Raw genomic sequence first — 16,819 nt, 5'->3', positions numbered from 1 at the left:
TCGTTTATTGTGCAGTAAAGTTCTGTTCGTCTACAGAAGAGGAACCATTTAATGCAGCGAAATTGTATGTTTGATAACAATAAATGAAATAAATTGCATTTAAGTTGCATACTTCGTGGGGTAATAATGACACTAGGAAACCAATGAAAATGGTCATCTCGAATTTCAAAAAGTTATCCTATTAAAAATGTTCACCACCTCGAAAAAACACCCTGTGCAACATATAAGCTCAATAGGGTACAGTGGCGCAAAGTTTGTTTTTTGAAAATCGAAATATCACCCAAAAGGGGACTGAAGAGAATCGGGGGTTTCGAATTTCTTTTTGATGCCAAATGTCTCAAAGGTTTTTTTCCCATACATTCATTGGCACCTTAATGAACACGTTTCTGTGGAATGAATTGGTCATACAGGTTTGAGAATACTCTTTGGTCTAATTGCTTCCAGATGCCGCGGAATTACAAAAAAAAAAGAACGGAAAGACAACATTGGAAGAAGGAGGAGCTTGAAAGAGCAACACAGGCCATCAACGACGGGTTTTATTTGACTAAACATCGGAAGTGTTTGAAAATGCTCGAACAACAGTGAAAAGAGTCATGCAGAATTCGAAATGGTCTCAATGCAATGTTTCTGGTCTGACTTCTGGCCGGTCCAAATCCTGAAAAAACAGAGGTTAGCGTTTGCACAGTAATTCAGGTATTCAAAATAAGAGCGCGTCCTGTTCCGTGTTTAGTATTACGTAGGATTATGTCTTCTGGTAACTTATTGTATGTACAAATTGGAAAACTGAAAATCTGTTGCATCACGAAAAACGTTCAATTTAGAGAGCTTATTGCTCATTCATTTTCTGATGTATTCACGTAATTGAATTAAATCAAAATGGCATTGAAATGCTACTAGGTATCGATCACACAACACTGTTACTAATTGAAATATTATTACTTCACATAAACATGAGTGTATAAGAGTTGCCAACTCTTTTTGGATTTGGCAAATGAATATTCATTTTTGGTAACCCGATCAGCATCCACAAATCATCGATGATGACAGAGGTAGAAATAGTGTTAAAATGTATTGATAGTACATACAATTTGAAAACAATATTGTCAATTGTCAATGGAGCAGATAATCAGATAATCCCTTATTTCCCCGAAGTGTTCCCCTGCTGGATCGACGATAGGAGGACATCGAAGGAAACCCGACCGAAAATTGGAACTCCCAGGAAGTCGCGGTTCAGTCTACCAACAATAAGTAGGTTTTTTCGATGAAACACACACATGACCAAATCACTTCACAGACTGTCCAAATCACCCCACATCAAATTTAAATGTCCAAAAATCATCCCTTTTATTTTATTGTATATTTGGTAATTTGAAGTTAGATATAATGATTAAACATTATTGATTGAGAAAAACAAGTGTAGCTCAGTGTACAATGTGTCTTTTTTTATTTGAAACGGTAACGTACAGACAGATGATAAATGTCGTTTCTATAATTTTGAAGTTGGAACATTTACTTTGTTAGTGCAGTGTATCGATTCATCAACGACTTCGAATTCTTGGAAATGTTGTTCTTACGCCTACACGGTATCGCAGCAAATGGTTATCAACATCATTCCTAATCAACAAGTGGTATACGTAGAAGTTCAGTTAACTAATGCATTTTTAGATATGCTTTCTGATGACCACAAAATAATTACCAGAGCGAATGAACGTCACACTGGAGGTCATGAACGGCAATTTTTGCCCCCAAAACTGTTAGAGGTAGGGTAAATGATCTTGGTTTGTCCGATTTGGGGTGTTTTTACGCAACTAGTAAATGCAAATCGATTTTTCTTCATGAAAATCACACATAATCGATAGGAGTTTGGGTTTGTTGAAAAGCCCCAAGTCTCTAGTTGCTAATACTACCATAAGGTGTTGAAATTATTCAAATTTTTATGTTTTTTAACGATTTTCCTTAAAGAAGAATTATGATCATGGTTTGACCACCTCTGATCATGGTTTGCCCAAAAAAATGATCATGGTTTGTCCGGTTTTGGAAATCTTCATTTTTGAATGAAAACATTCGAATTCACAATTAGATGTTGCATTTATCATTGTGTTCAGTTCCACACCGACCGAACTGAAGTGACAGCATCTAGCAGCATGCAGAATTTGCACACCACACCACAAACCACGAGTACCCCTCCCACAGCGCAACTATGAGCCAGCCATCGCTAAACCACGCTGTGCTCGACGGCATAAAAATGCACGCTTGCCGCGGCACGGCATTCAGTTTTGCGTGAGCCGTGGTGCAGTACACATCGGAGAAAAGCAGAGAAAGAAGAAGACCAACAACATCAGCAGCAGCAATGAAACTGCATCGTCGGCAGTAAGAAATTGCACCGTCGGCAAAAAGAAATTCGTTTCAGTGCCACCGAATAAAAGTAACGCGCCCGCAGCGGAGTGCATCAGTCGCTACCCAACCACCAAACAGTGAAGATCGAAGTGAAATATAACTTAGAAATTTAAAGAGAAAAACAGTGTAAATAAAAATGAAAGTGTAATTAGTCATAGTCTCCGGTGTTTGCATCCGACCGCCGGAACATCCAATCCTCCATCTCTGCCGCAACTTAAAAGAGTAAAAGTTTTCTAAAAGAGTTTACAAGAGAAAGCCTTTCTCAAGGCACATCAAGTGCAAGCGGTTTTTTTTTTATTAATCCGTTTATTTTTACAGGCTCAGTTACATAAGTTTAATGGAGCCAAACTCTTAACTATATTTCAACTAGCATATATCAACATGTTGTTTCCTTAATTCTATGGTTAATGAAATAGGAAACCGATTACTCGCGGTCGACTCGAGTTTAGAAGGGTGACACATTTTCATTAGGAAAAGGATGGGATGTAAGGAGATGTGTGTTTACACTCGCACTCACATTCACATTCACATTCTCATTCACACTGACACTTCACACTCAATTCTTAAAACTATCCTTACATCTAATATGTATTTACAATTTAACTTATTCTAATGTTAGTAGGAAGGGAACCGATAGCTCGCGAAGGACGAAAAGGAGGGGAAAAGGATGTATGAACAATCACACTCGAAGATCGATAGCTTTAAGGAAAACATATATTTGGGACATGTAATCAAGGTCTAACCGAGCCAACACATCTCTCACCGGCACATTGGACTGCTTTCCTCCAGCCCGAAGGGAGTTTTCTAAATTCGATCTGGCGACAAGATACAACTCGCACGACCAAACAACGTGTTCGATATCGTGGTAACCATGGCCACAACCGCAGAGATTGCTGTCGGCAAGATTAAAACGAAAAAGCAGCGCGTCTAACGAACAGTGATTGGACATGAGTCGGGAGAAGGTGCGATTAAAGTCCCGACTCAAGTCCAGACTTTTGAACCACGGATTGAGGCTAACCTTAGGGATAATTGAGTGGAGCCACCGGCCCAATTCATCTTCGTTCCATTTGCGTTGCCAGTTAACGATGGTATTTTTACGAACTAAAGGATAAAATTCATTGAAGGCGAATTGACGCTGATAAATTTCGCCTTCAATTGCACCTACCTTTGCTAATGAGTCAGCCCTCTCATTACCCGGAATTGAGCAATGTGAAGGGACCCATACAAAGGTAATGACATAACAGCGTCTGGATAAAGCACTCAAAATTTCTCGTATTCTCTCAAGGAAGTACGGCGAGTGCTTTTCCGGCCTCACTGAACGGATAGCTTCGACAGAGCTAAGACTATCCGTTACAATGTAATAGTGTTCAACAGGTCGTGAGGCGACGCTGTCCAGCGCCCAATGAATTGCTGCCAATTCAGCAATATACACTGAGCAAGGATTCTGAAGACAGTGTGAGGTGCTAAAAAATTCGTTGAACACTCCAAATCCTGTGGACTCGTTTATAGTGGACCCATCAGTAAAGTACATATTATCACAATTGATACCCCCATACTTTTCATCGAAGATCGTTGGGGCGATCCTCGGTCGTTGGTAATCAGAATATCCATGGATATCTTGCTTCATGGACAGATCAAAATGCACAGAGGAATTGATGTAGTCAGGGAAACAAACACGGTTGGGAATATACGAAGAAGGATCAACCTGCATGGAGATGAATTCATGATATGAACTCATGAATCCGGAGTGAAAATTTAGCTCGATCAGCTGCTCAAAATTTCCGATCACCAATGGGTTCATAACCTTACACCGGATGAAGAACCGAAGAGATAATAAATTGAAGCGATCTTTTAGTGGGAGTACGCCTGCCAAAACCTCGAGACTCATGGTATGCGTTGAGGGCATACATCCCAACGCAATACGGAGACAAAGATACTGAATTCGCTCGAGTTTAATGAAGTGTGTTTTGGCAGCTGATTGAAAACAGAAACTGCCATACTCCATCACTGAGAGAATAGTTGTTCGATACAACATAATAAGATCTTCGGGATGGGCTCCCCACCAGGTGCCGGTAATTGTACGGAGAAAGTTTATTCTTTGTTGGCATTTTTTACTCAGATACCTAATATGGGCCCCCCAAGTACATTTGGAGTCGAACCAGACCCCAAGATACTTGAAAGACATAGCATGAGTGATCGGTTTACCCAAAAGTTGAAGCTTTGGTTTTGCTGGTCTATGCTTCCTAGAAAAAACCACCATCTCTGTTTTCTCCGTGGAGAATTCGATCCCTAGCCCAATGGCCCAGGTTGAAAAATTGTTCAAAGTATCTTGTAAGGGTCCTTGCAGTTCGGATTCGTTTGATCCTACGACAGACACCACTCCATCATCTGCAAGTTGTCTTAGGTTGCAATTTTGTGTAAGGCAATTGTCGATGTCGCTTACATAGAAGTTGTACAAAAGGGGGCTTAAACATGAGCCCTGGGGGAGTCCCATGTAGGAGACCCGACTTACTGTCGAATCCCCGTGAGAAAAATTCAAATGTTTCTCACAAAGCAAGTTATATAACATATTATTCAATAGAGGCGGCAGACCCCGAGAGTGTAATTTGTCTGACAGGACCTCTATTGAAACTGAATCAAAGGCCCCCTTTATGTCCAAGAATACTGAAGCCATTTGTTTTTTTCGGCGTAAGCCATTTGAATTTCTGAAGAAAGCAACGCAAGACAATCATTCGTCCCCTTGCCCCTGCGGAACCCATATTGTGTATCTGAGAGTAGGCCATTCGTTTCAACCCATCGATCAAGGCGAAACAAGATCATTTTCTCCAACAATTTCCGTATACAAGACAGAATTGCTATTGGGCGGTACGAATTGAAGTCGGACGCGGGTTTTCCGGGTTTTTGAATAGCTATAACTCGTACTTGTCTCCAATCATCTGAAACAATATTATGTTCCAGAAACCGATTGAATAAATTCAACAAGCGATGTTTCGCCACATCAGGGAGGTTTTTCAGCAAGTTGAACTTAATTCTATCCGATCCCGGAGCAGAATTGTTACATGAAAGGAGAGCAAGAGAGAATTCTACTATCGAAAACTCAGAATCAAGATCGCACCTATCTTGTGGTATATCTCGAACAATTTTTTGCACGGGAGCGGAATCGGGACAAACCTTTCGTGCAAAATTAAAAATCCATCGATGTGAATATTCTTCGCTTTCATTCGTTGAAGAGCGATTTCTCATGTTTCGAGCCACTTTCCATAATTTTTTCATTGACGTTTCTCGTGACAAACCTCCCACGAAATTTCGCCAATAAGCACGTTTTTTCCCTTTGATCAAATTTTTGAACTGATTCTCAAAGGCTAAATACGTTTGAAAATTTTCAGGAGTACCACGTTTCCGAAAAGCTTTAAATGCATTCGATTTTTCTACATAAAGCTTGGAACATTGGCTATCCCACCATAGATTGGGAGGCCTTCGGGAAATGGTGGAACCTGGAATGGGTTTCGTTTGAGCGCGAACTGCACTGTCATAGATCAAACGAGAAAGGAAGTTATACTCCTCCAATGGAGGTAAACCATCTCTGGAATTGATGGCTAGAGTAATCGCGTCCGCATATTTTTTCCAGTCAATGTGTCTTGTGAGGTCATATGCCATGTTTATAGATTCAGAAGAAATCGACCCAATGGTGATGGAAATTTTGATTGGCAAGTGATCACTACCGTTGGGGTCCTGGATTACATTCCACTTGCAATCTAACGATAGTGAATTCGAGCAAAGCGAGAGGTCAAGAGCACTTGGGTTAGGGGTTTTTCCAGTCAATGTGTCTTGTGAGGTCATATGCCATGTTTATAGATTCAGAAGAAATCGACCCAATGGTGATGGAAATTTTGATTGGCAAGTGATCACTACCGTTGGGGTCCTGGATTACATTCCACTTGCAATCTAACGATAGTGAATTCGAGCAAAGCGAGAGGTCAAGAGCACTTGGGTTAGCAGGAATCGGGAAGAGGTACACGTGTTGTTTCCCCAGTGTTCAAAACGGTCATATTGAAGCTGTTACAAAGGTCATATATCAACAATGAACGATTGTCGTCGTACGGTTCCCCCCAGGCAGTTCCGTGAGAGTTGAAGTCTCCCAAGATCAATCGTGGCTCAGGAAGGAGTGAGTACATGTCAACAAGTTGCTTGCGGCTAACCGCAGCTCTCGGAGGCCAATACAAGCTGACTATACAGAGGTCTTTGCCTCTGATGTTTGCATGACAAGCAACAGCTTCAATCCCTCCAATAGGTGGAAGGTCGAATTCGAAAAAATGAGTGGCACTTATTGATCCCCAATAGCACCCCTCCGTATCTGTCATCACGGTCCAAGCGTACAATATTGAAATCATGGAAAGAGAGATCATCTCGCGAAGAAAGCCAAGTTTCGGACAGAGCAAAAACATCACAATTGAACTTATGAATTAAAAATTTGAATGTATCCAATTTAGGGATAAGACTACGACAATTCCACTGTAAAACAGTGATATCTCCGACCTCTCTATTTAAATTAGACATCAAGAGAGATAATCATTGCAAGGAGGGGCCATGTTTGCATCAATTGTTGCAAAATTGTCTTTAATACTGGAAGCATTGAAATGACAATGGTTCTGATGGAGTCGGAAACGTTAAAACGCTTGAAGATTTGATCCAAAAGGTCAGACAACTTTATAAATCCCGATTGGGAAGTTGAGCTGGACGGAAAAATAGGGACAGTTGGGGTTTTTGATGTCCCCTCGAGTGCTGGGTCGTTCGAAGGTGAACTATTCCCACGGAAGCCAGGAGGAACCTGATTTTGCTTGTCCGGTGCACTCGTTTTTTTGGGCAAGCTAACAGGGGATATCACCGGGGGGACTTGTTCTTGAACTTTGGGAGTGGTCACATTTTTGCGCCGGGGATTCCCTTTGAAAATAAACGGTGTGCCCCCGCTAGCTGTGTCCGCATCCATTTCGTCAACTGGCAACGTGAAAAAGATATTGTGTGAGGAGATTGGATGTTGTTGTTGTTGGGCCTGTGGAGAAGCGCCCTTTAAAATTTCCGCAAAAGTGCGTTTCGAGCGTTCCTTTAAAGAGCGCTTCTGTTTCTCCCAGCGACTCTTGTAATTTTCACAAGCTGAGAGCTCATGTGGGGTCCCCCCGCAATATGGACACTTATGCTCAGTCGCACTGCAGGATTTGCCCACATGTTGCTCTCCGCAAGTGGCACAGCGCTCCTTGTTGGCGCAGTAGTCTGCTGTGTGACCAACTGACTTGCATTTGTTGCAAGTCATGGGCTTTGGCACGAAGAGACGCAGCGGAAGCCTCAATTTGTCCACCATAACGTAGTCAGGGAGAGCGGAACCAGCAAAAGTTACTCGAAACGAGTCGGACGGCGTGAATTTTGTTTTTCCCTCTTCCTGGGACACTTTTCCTAATTGATGGCAGTCCAAAATTTTAACTTTTGTCAAAGGGAGCTTTTTAAATCTGCCATCTCCCTCTTTTATTAATGCGCTCGTCAGACCCGTTTCTGTAATCACCCCCGAAATTTCTACGTTATGGCAGGGCACATAGACGCGATATTCTAGTACGAACCTATTGTCGACAACAATCTCGTTAGCTTGCTTCCGATCAGCCACGACAACACGCAGTTTGTTCGGTCGAACCTTTCTAATTTCGACCACGGAGGAATAATTTTTTGTCAGATCTTTCATGATCTGAATGACGTTGAGCGATTTCCCGTTGGGTTTTGGCCGGAAGAAAACAACCCATGGGCCAGATCCAGATGCATCTTCTGGATAGACCTTGACACGCGGAGAGGGGACAACTGAGGGGGAGGACGAGGTCGATTGTTGAGCGGAAGCGGGAACAGTTGGGCTGGGAGGCAAGTTCGGGAGATAATCGGAAGCGGGAGCGGGAGATTGAGGGGGCGAAGTGGAAAAGTTTGCCAATTTTCTTGAAGGGGGCTTGTTGAGGTTGATTAACTCTTCCTCTGAAAAGACATCGTCTGAGGGGGGAACGCGTTTAAGCGCCTTCCCAGTAGTTAGTGAGGAGGAAACATCAGACTCAATGTACATATCAAGAGGATCGCACTCTGCCATTATGGCAGATATACAATTATGCTTTTTCTTTTTTTTTTAAATCCTTAACCTAATATATATATATATATATATATATATATATATATATATATATATATATATATATATACTTAAATACTTGAAGCGCACGGTGCGGATGATTTGTAACGGTGCTCCAATCGAACCACGTGATGATCGCTTGGCACAACAACAATGGTGTATCGCACCACAATACGATGACGAGGAACGGCACACGCTCACAGCGCCCGCAGTGGAGGACTTCTCCCTCCCGCTGGTTGTGATTACTTATCACTTCACTCTCGCAATAAAGAAAACACCGTTAGAGCGACACAATCACTTCAGCGAAACCGATAACGGTATTGTTCCAACACAATAACGGACACGAACAACTTTGCGTCCGGCGGCTTCGGACTGCGCGACTGAGTGCAAGCGGTTGCTGCTAGCCAAGCGCTAGTCCAGTCCAACTGCGACGTTGGCTTCATGAGGCGAAGCCAACCCAAGGAGTCTGGCCCAGTTGCCCTCCTGGGAAGGAACACAGCGGTTCCTGCTCCCACCCGGCACGGTTCCTGCTGGGAACGCGAGCACCCTTATCGACCGGCACAATTACAGTCCACTGCAGCCCCAACACATTGCTTGAGTTTACTGTCATCATATTGATTCATTCATAATTTAGGCTTTCTTCAGAATATTGCCTTTTCTTGGGCATTTTAGAAGTGTTCACCTCAACACAATCAACACAGAAAAACCATACTTCTGCTATGCGCGAAGCACACCATAAACAAACTGCAGCGCGCCAAGCGGTTGCCATAGAAATCATGTGGACAAAACAACATTATTGAATTGGACAACTCATGATCAGAATTGAGTTCATCAAAATGCGTTAATTTAATGGTTTAGCTATGTAAATCCGATACAAATGGTGAGCAAGCATGATGTTTATAATATTTATAAGTGTTGTAATCCAGAAAAGGTCTGAATACGTGCCAAATAATCATCTGGTGATCGATTAAAAGTTAGCTCGAATGAGGGGCGCATTGACACAAATAGAAGGTGTATTTTATAATCCTTTAAAACATGTGATTTCGTAAAAATATACTATCAAACTACTATAAATCATGTAAAAGGCAATTTCATTTATATGTTTCGAAACATTCGAAGGCCTTATTTGACACAGGAGCGCTGAATTAGAGCATTCAAAAAAGTGGGCAAACCATGATCATATTTTCGACTGGACAAACCAAAATCATTTACCTTATCAAACTTGAAATGTAATTTGAAACAGTAGGCTGATGATAGCGGTTTGAATGTTACAAATTTTATATTTTAGAATTTCGAAATTATATCATAGAAATAAGCATGAAAATGAAAAAAAAACAAAGGAAAAACTAGTGTTCCTGAAATTTTTATATAATACTAGCTGACCCGACGAACTTCGTCCCGCCCAAAATAGCATTTTTGATTTGAATACTTTCAAACATCCACGTTTTCTTACTAAGTGAACGTTAGTGAGTCTAATCACTGAACTCTTCATTGATTGATTATCCTTTGACCCTTTACAATTTCTTTTTACTATAAATTGTCTAGTACTTCTACAAAAATTCGTCCTAATAATATAAAATTATTTTCGAACACCATTCTCGTTCAGGATTCTTCAAGCATTTGGAAATAACATGTTTCTCCGTTGCATGGAATACATGTTTGATACAGAGAATATTACAAAATAAAGACAGCTCAAATCGGACCATTCCTTCCTCGGGTTTAGGGCACACCAACACATTTGGCCTTCCATTTTTGTTTATATAGATATAAGATATAGGAATGCGTTATTCCGTCTGGAAATCCTTTTCCACTTTCGAACAAAAATTAGCTAATTCTAGAACATATGGGAATTCAATTTTCCAAATTTTACGATTTTTTTCTCCGCTATATTGATCTACGGAAGAGACGAATACAACGAAATATAGATGACTCAAATTGAACCATTCCTTCCTCGGGTTTTGCGCTTACCAACATATTTGGCATTCCATTTTTATTTATAGATATAAGATATGGAAATGCGTTATTTCGCCTGAAAACCCATTTCCACTTACGAACAAAGATCAATTTCGATAGCGCAAACATCGAATGGACTAACAACGCTTATTATAATGTAATTTTCGAACATGTGGGAATTCAATTTTCCGACCTTCCTTCAGAGTTTTCCGAAAATTTTTCGGTTTTTCTCTCCACTATATTGATCTACGGGAAGAGACGAATACAACAAAATAAAAAAGGTTAAAATCGGACCATCCCTTCTTCGGGTTTTCCGCTTACCAACAGATTTTGCCTTACATTTTTATTTATATAGATGTAAAACGACCGATCTTTCAAACAAAAAGGAAGGATCTCATCTAGACCAACACCTTTAACACTAGAAAGACTGAAACTTTATATATACCTAGATTGCCCAAAAGCAGTCAAAATGACTGCCTTGCGAAAGAATAAATAATATTTGAATTGGTTTTAAATTAATTTTCAATACTTTTTATATTATTAACAGTTATATGACAATTTATTAGTATTATGAACAATGAATTTTTTTTTGTATTTATGTTTTATAGTTGCAGCAAAGTCGTATTTGACAAATTTAGCGTTTGTTAGAATGGTTTACATCCGATAATTTTGCAGTTGATCTTTGTGTTTCTTCATATTCATATGATTTTATTTGTCTTGCTGCTTTGTGTTCGGTAAAAAACTGTTCTGCGTATTGGAACAAGGACTCTTTCCGGTTTATTTCGCATATACAGTGTAAACCTACACCTGGCCTATGATGGAAATAATTGCTTATCAACTGTTCTATTTTAGTCGATAGCAAGCCTGACTATTTTCAATGAAGATGTCCCGTATTTCCGAAACCGAGGCGAATTTATTTGTTTGTAGGCGTCTACTTTTTTAGTTATTTTATCAAAGCGAATAAATCGTAGGAATTCCTGAACTTTCCTGTGGACGAGCATATAAAATCCCAATATCCGTATGCATTTCCAGTATTACTGTTGTCCTATCGTTCCCCAAAATTCGGCAGCCTTCTTTTGCTGTGCACTTTTTAATATTTTTGATAATATTGTTATCTATTATCAACGAGAATGCACTGAAAATATTATCTGACATAATATTCTTTTTTGTGCAGCTCTGACGACTCTTTCACACCCTTGGAAGTAGATGGTAGCCTTCCAGGAATATCAACCTTCGTCAAATTTTGACCACACAATACCATCGGTTTCTACACCTTTTTTTTGAGCATATTGATGACACTTCCATGTTCATCATTGGTGATCGACTATTTATCGTTATCTGCAGTATCAAAATTTTCACTTTGAGTATAATCCGCTCCATCTTCGGATAGTGGTTCAGGATTTGTTGCATCTGATTCTATATCGGAACAATTTTGATTTATGTTCTTTAGATTTTCCAACAATTCAATAATATTTCATATTCATATCCTGAATTTATGGGTCAAAAGACGTAGAATAAACAACTTGTTAGCACAAGAATCGCTGCATAGAGATTCGAACAAGTACTACTATAGCTTTACAGGAATTGAAAATTATCAAGTATACGCCCAAGTCCACAATTTACCATTTACTTGTATGTTATCATGTGATGGTTATCGAAAAATAATGGAAACTGTCATTTCAATACAAAGCCGAACTGTTCATATAAGAAATTCACTCAATTCAATAATGAGAGTCATTTGATTATCTAAATTCCCAAGCAGTCAAAATGACTGCTCTTGGGCAATATAGGTATAACACATATGTTGTACCGGAAATGAAAGAGGAGGGAGGTAACTGCAATTATGAATAAACGCGTTTATGTGTTGTAGAAAAAGTCACAACATTCTAAAAAACATGCGTCATTGTATTATATACATAGTTGTTTTTCTAATTGAAATTTAGAAGCAGTCAAAATGACTTCCTTGGGCAAACTAGTGTTAAAAACACAAAAGATGAGGTGTCATATAATCCTTAATTTTCTTAAAAGTCTTACACTTGCTTTTGTAAGTCGGTATCGCTATATCTAGATTTCCAACAATATTAGAATTAGTTGTAATTTTTTCAAAGAACACATGAAAAGTTGAACTATTAGAAAATCACTTCTCCTGTAGAATTGCCCACCTTCTATCTAATGTATGGATGACTTGGATTTTGTTTTTCTAATTTTGAAAAAAAAAACGTTTTTGAAAAAAATAAAGTTAGATTTTTAATATTTTTAGTGCAATTTTTTTTGAAAAAAAATTAAAAAATGAAAAAAAATTTAAATGAAATTTTGAAAAAAATCCTACGGTTCATTCTTTGGCGAAAATTTTGTAGGTCTTATAGTTTTTCAGTATTTTTTTCAACCCTTTCCCGTACAACATCAAGTCTCACTCGTGGGACTTGAATAACATAGGGCGCTAGAACGCTCAGCAGGCTAGTGAAATCACTTGATGTGTGACGTATTAAATAATACGGGAAGGGGTTAATCTATAAAAAAAACTAGACCCTTTTCAAAAAATCGTCTAGATTTTCTCGAAAATTTTAAGTATGCAGAGGTGTTTTAATGCCCAATGCTTCTATAACTACAACATGTTTCACTACAATCTGAATTGTTGCTGCCAATGGCTAGTAGAGTTGCCATGAAATTCGCCTGCTTCCTTTCAACCAAAGTCTTCTTTTGGCCTGATCTGATGTTTGGCATCAAATCGTGATGGTATGAAGTCAATGTTGTTCCAAAATTGCACAACCCTACTAATTGTCCTAATCACGCCCAATCTAAAGATATTGGACTTTTACTAGAGCTGTCGATAATGTCACTGAGGAGTCTGTACGAATTCTTATGACTGTAGTAAAGCGCAAAGTTCAAGATTTTTCAATGAATGCAAAATGGTGATGTTTTGAACATGTGAGTTCGTAAACTATGACCCACACTCGTGGAATTAATAGTTACATTGAAAATTTCATTATTAAATTTCACTTTTATCACAACTTTCGTTTACCTACCATATTGAACATTCTAAGAACTCAATAATCGTAACTCGCACATCGGACATTCATTAGTGCCATACGCTCGTCAGGCTATAAAGAGCACACTTTGAAGCGAATCAATCTCGAACGCAATATATTAAACCATGCTCGCTTTGTCAATTAAATGCAAAATCATATCAAATTTTCCTTTGCAACGCCCCTCTCTGTATTTCATTCATTACTAAAATGCACCGCTTATATTGCCATTTAATCAAATCAAATTCGTCTGAATTCTTCCACGATCTCGACCGACAGCAGTAGGGTGCGTTCTGCCCACTGCGATAGTGCTCGTCGGCTAACATGAGGCTTGTTAGGAGCAGACATTTATTTGTCAATGATAGGTTAAGCGATCGAATTTGCCGTTCGGGTTGAAGCAATTTCGGGAAGGTCAAAGATGCTCTAAATGTATGAACTTTATGCAAAAAAAAAATCGCACCACTCCACGGGACTCATAAATAATATGAAGCATAAATACTGGCTCATATGGTGCACGTTAGCGAACATAAATGCTTCACGTATCTTGCTGTATAACACTGATTAATAATGAATTGAATATTTCGCATACAATATTCATTACGTGGAAACAGGTTGGCCTAGTTTGACTGACTGAACTTCGCATACTGTCGCAAAATCGCTCCAACCTTTTTTTTACTTTTGGAGCCATATCCGGTCATGGGGGATTTATGAGTTTCATTTCTCAATTAGAATTCCACGTTCAGGTCATGGATGACTTTATCTTTAAAAATACAACTCACGGAATGAATACAAATGAATGAACTGGTCTAAAATATTAATAAAAAATTATCCTTAACTTGGTGTCATTCAAGAGGATACTTCTACGATAATTCACTCATGTTCATGAGCACTTTGACCCTTTTTTCATAATTGCTCAACATGATCGATGTTTATTAACTGACACTATCAACATTTCGATGGAAAAATCATTATCATGGAAATGGAACACTTCAGTTTACCGGATTATGTAAATAAAATATGTAGACCGGTTTACGGTTATAGTGATCACAAATAAAATATGGAAAAAAGTGTCCTGTGTTATTGAGACGTTAAGAAGTTAAGCTTTCCTTGAATACGAGAATTGTTTGAAAAGTCCGTGCAAAATTAAAAACTATTTCATTGTTTGGGGTAACCTTGTTCATTCTTCAACATAGTCTCCGTTTTCCGCTCTTGTTTGTTGATCCCTTCCGAATAATAGAATTTGTCCAAGTCTAAAAAACAGCCGTTCGTTTCTACAATCACCTCCTTGTTTGAATAAAGTGCCTTCTCGTGATGGAAAAAATCACCCGAATACCCGATTCCAACAAGTGCCATATGAAAATTCAGCCTATTGAAAACTTCAATAAAACAGCTGTCTTATTCTACTCAGTCTACTGAATAGAAGATGCCGCGCCGTTACAGAATGAGGCTCGAATGAGAAGGAATGAGAAGTGAGACTCCCCCTTGCACTCCAACGCATGGTTACATAAACTATTTCCCCTATAATCGTTCTGCTGAGTGAGCGATTTGCTTCGTAACAACGTGTGACCGAGAGTTCAATTGTGTATTATTAAAGTAACGATGTTTTTCAAATATCGCCCCCACAGATTGAATTACAGCGTGTCATCGTTGTGTTGTTATTAAAACACGTTACCTTATCTAGCCGGTAAGGTTTACCTCTCCTATTGCAAATGGTTGCGCAGTTGTCCTCCAGCGAGCAACATTAGATGCCCATTCACGAACTAATTAAATTCACATATGAGCTCTCGACAATCAAGGTCAATCAAAGGAGATACGGTTAGAACATCGCGTCGAACTTACTTCCCGCGAGTTGTTCGATTGCCGGCAGAATCTAATCAATCCAGCCGGGTGGACGGTGAAGTTCTTGATTCAATTAGACGTCGTTGGTCGCAGGCAAGGGAAGGATCGATGCGCCGGGCACCGGGTGATATTCTTCGTCATGTGCCATCGTCTCACGACAATTAGCGGCATGGGATGGTTGTACGATGTTTGGTACTGATTGAGTCTTGTCGAGTAACTTTGCTCGTAGTTAGGTTATATTGGTCAAAGGTATACTCTAATTTTCACGTCGTCGAATCAATTATTTATAGAAGTTATTTATAGAAGATATCGCAGCTTTTAAACGCGGATCACGGTGTGAACTTCACTCGAGTATGGAATGGAAAATTTTATCAATCAATGCTATTTTCTCGCACAAAAAACGGAATGGAATTATGCGTACTATACGAACAGTATCAGTGCTCAATTCAAGCCCCCGAAACACTGTATTGTCCAGTTGTTCCTGAACGAAAGTCACTCCAAATAATTACATCTGAAGACTTCAGACTTCAGATAGATTAAAACGACTCATTGAAATTAATCGATGATAGTGTCAACACTTCCATTGGGAGACATACTTTGAGCGCAAGTTTTTTGTTCATCTCAGCCCAATGAAATTTTGTAGTGTATTTTTCAGCTTCATTGAGATGCGTTTGAAATATTTCATGTAGCGCTTAGGTATATGATTCAACCAATGACCTACTGGCACGCAATAATTCGGTATGAATTGAAGAGCCTATGTTTATCCATAAGGTTTTGCCTCACCTTCTCTGATTAGTCAGCACATTTGATATGAGAAACTCACTTTAACGTTCATTGAAGTTTTTCCCAAGTCTGTGTTATGAGTGATTGAATGGCATTATGCTCCACAGATCATTTTCAATTTAACTTATTTCAATTTGGACGAATTTATTTTTGGATTTTTATAGTTATCGTGCATACATATCACTCACTTCAGATTATTTGAGATTTAGCGAATTTGAAATGATCAAATATGACGACGGAGAAAATGTTACGATTGTTCCTCATAATTTTCTCCTCGTAATGTGACCGAAATCCATTGGTAGCAGACCATGCTGACATTTATTTTTCCATCGATCATGGATAAGGTTCCGGTCAATCGCCGTAAGGTTGCCCGACAGGGCGCCGGATTATTTTTATAGAAGGCCCAATAAACGTAGGATTTGAGAAAAATTTGGTCCATTGAATTATATTTTGTGTTTTTTTTTATAGCCAACCGGAATTAGCTCATTTTTTCAATGCATACGACGAATATCATGCCAACTCGTCTGAGGAGTTGACAGCACCATCTCAGATAGCAGTGCAACGTTGTGGGTGTTTATGCAACTATTCATATATTTCTTGAGAACCAAAAAAAAATACATTTTTGAGAAAAATGAGTTTGAAATTTAAAAAAAAAAAAAACAGGAAA

At 39.1% G+C, this 16,819-nt stretch overlaps 1 protein-coding gene across 8 annotated transcripts in view; it reads right to left on the bottom strand.

Moving 5' to 3' along the window:
- The window catches only part of LOC129764858 (zinc transporter foi), a 56,401-nt gene that overhangs the window by 29,050 nt on the left and 10,532 nt on the right, over positions 1–16,819 (bottom strand). Inside the window, exon 1 of one of the 8 annotated variants that reach the window (XM_055764406.1) lies at positions 14,703–14,727. The exons of the other annotated variants lie outside the window; for them this stretch is intronic. The gene's annotated coding sequence lies outside the window, so the exon portion shown is untranslated. Of the gene's footprint in view, positions 1–14,702; positions 14,728–16,819 lie in introns of those variants that run through there. 8 annotated transcript variants of the gene reach the window in all.

This window comes from Toxorhynchites rutilus, chromosome 2 (assembly GCF_029784135.1).
Source record: "Toxorhynchites rutilus septentrionalis strain SRP chromosome 2, ASM2978413v1, whole genome shotgun sequence".
In the NCBI taxonomy this organism is placed as follows: Eukaryota; Metazoa; Arthropoda; class Insecta; order Diptera; family Culicidae; genus Toxorhynchites; species Toxorhynchites rutilus.
This window is presented reverse-complemented; position numbering and strand designations above follow the sequence as displayed.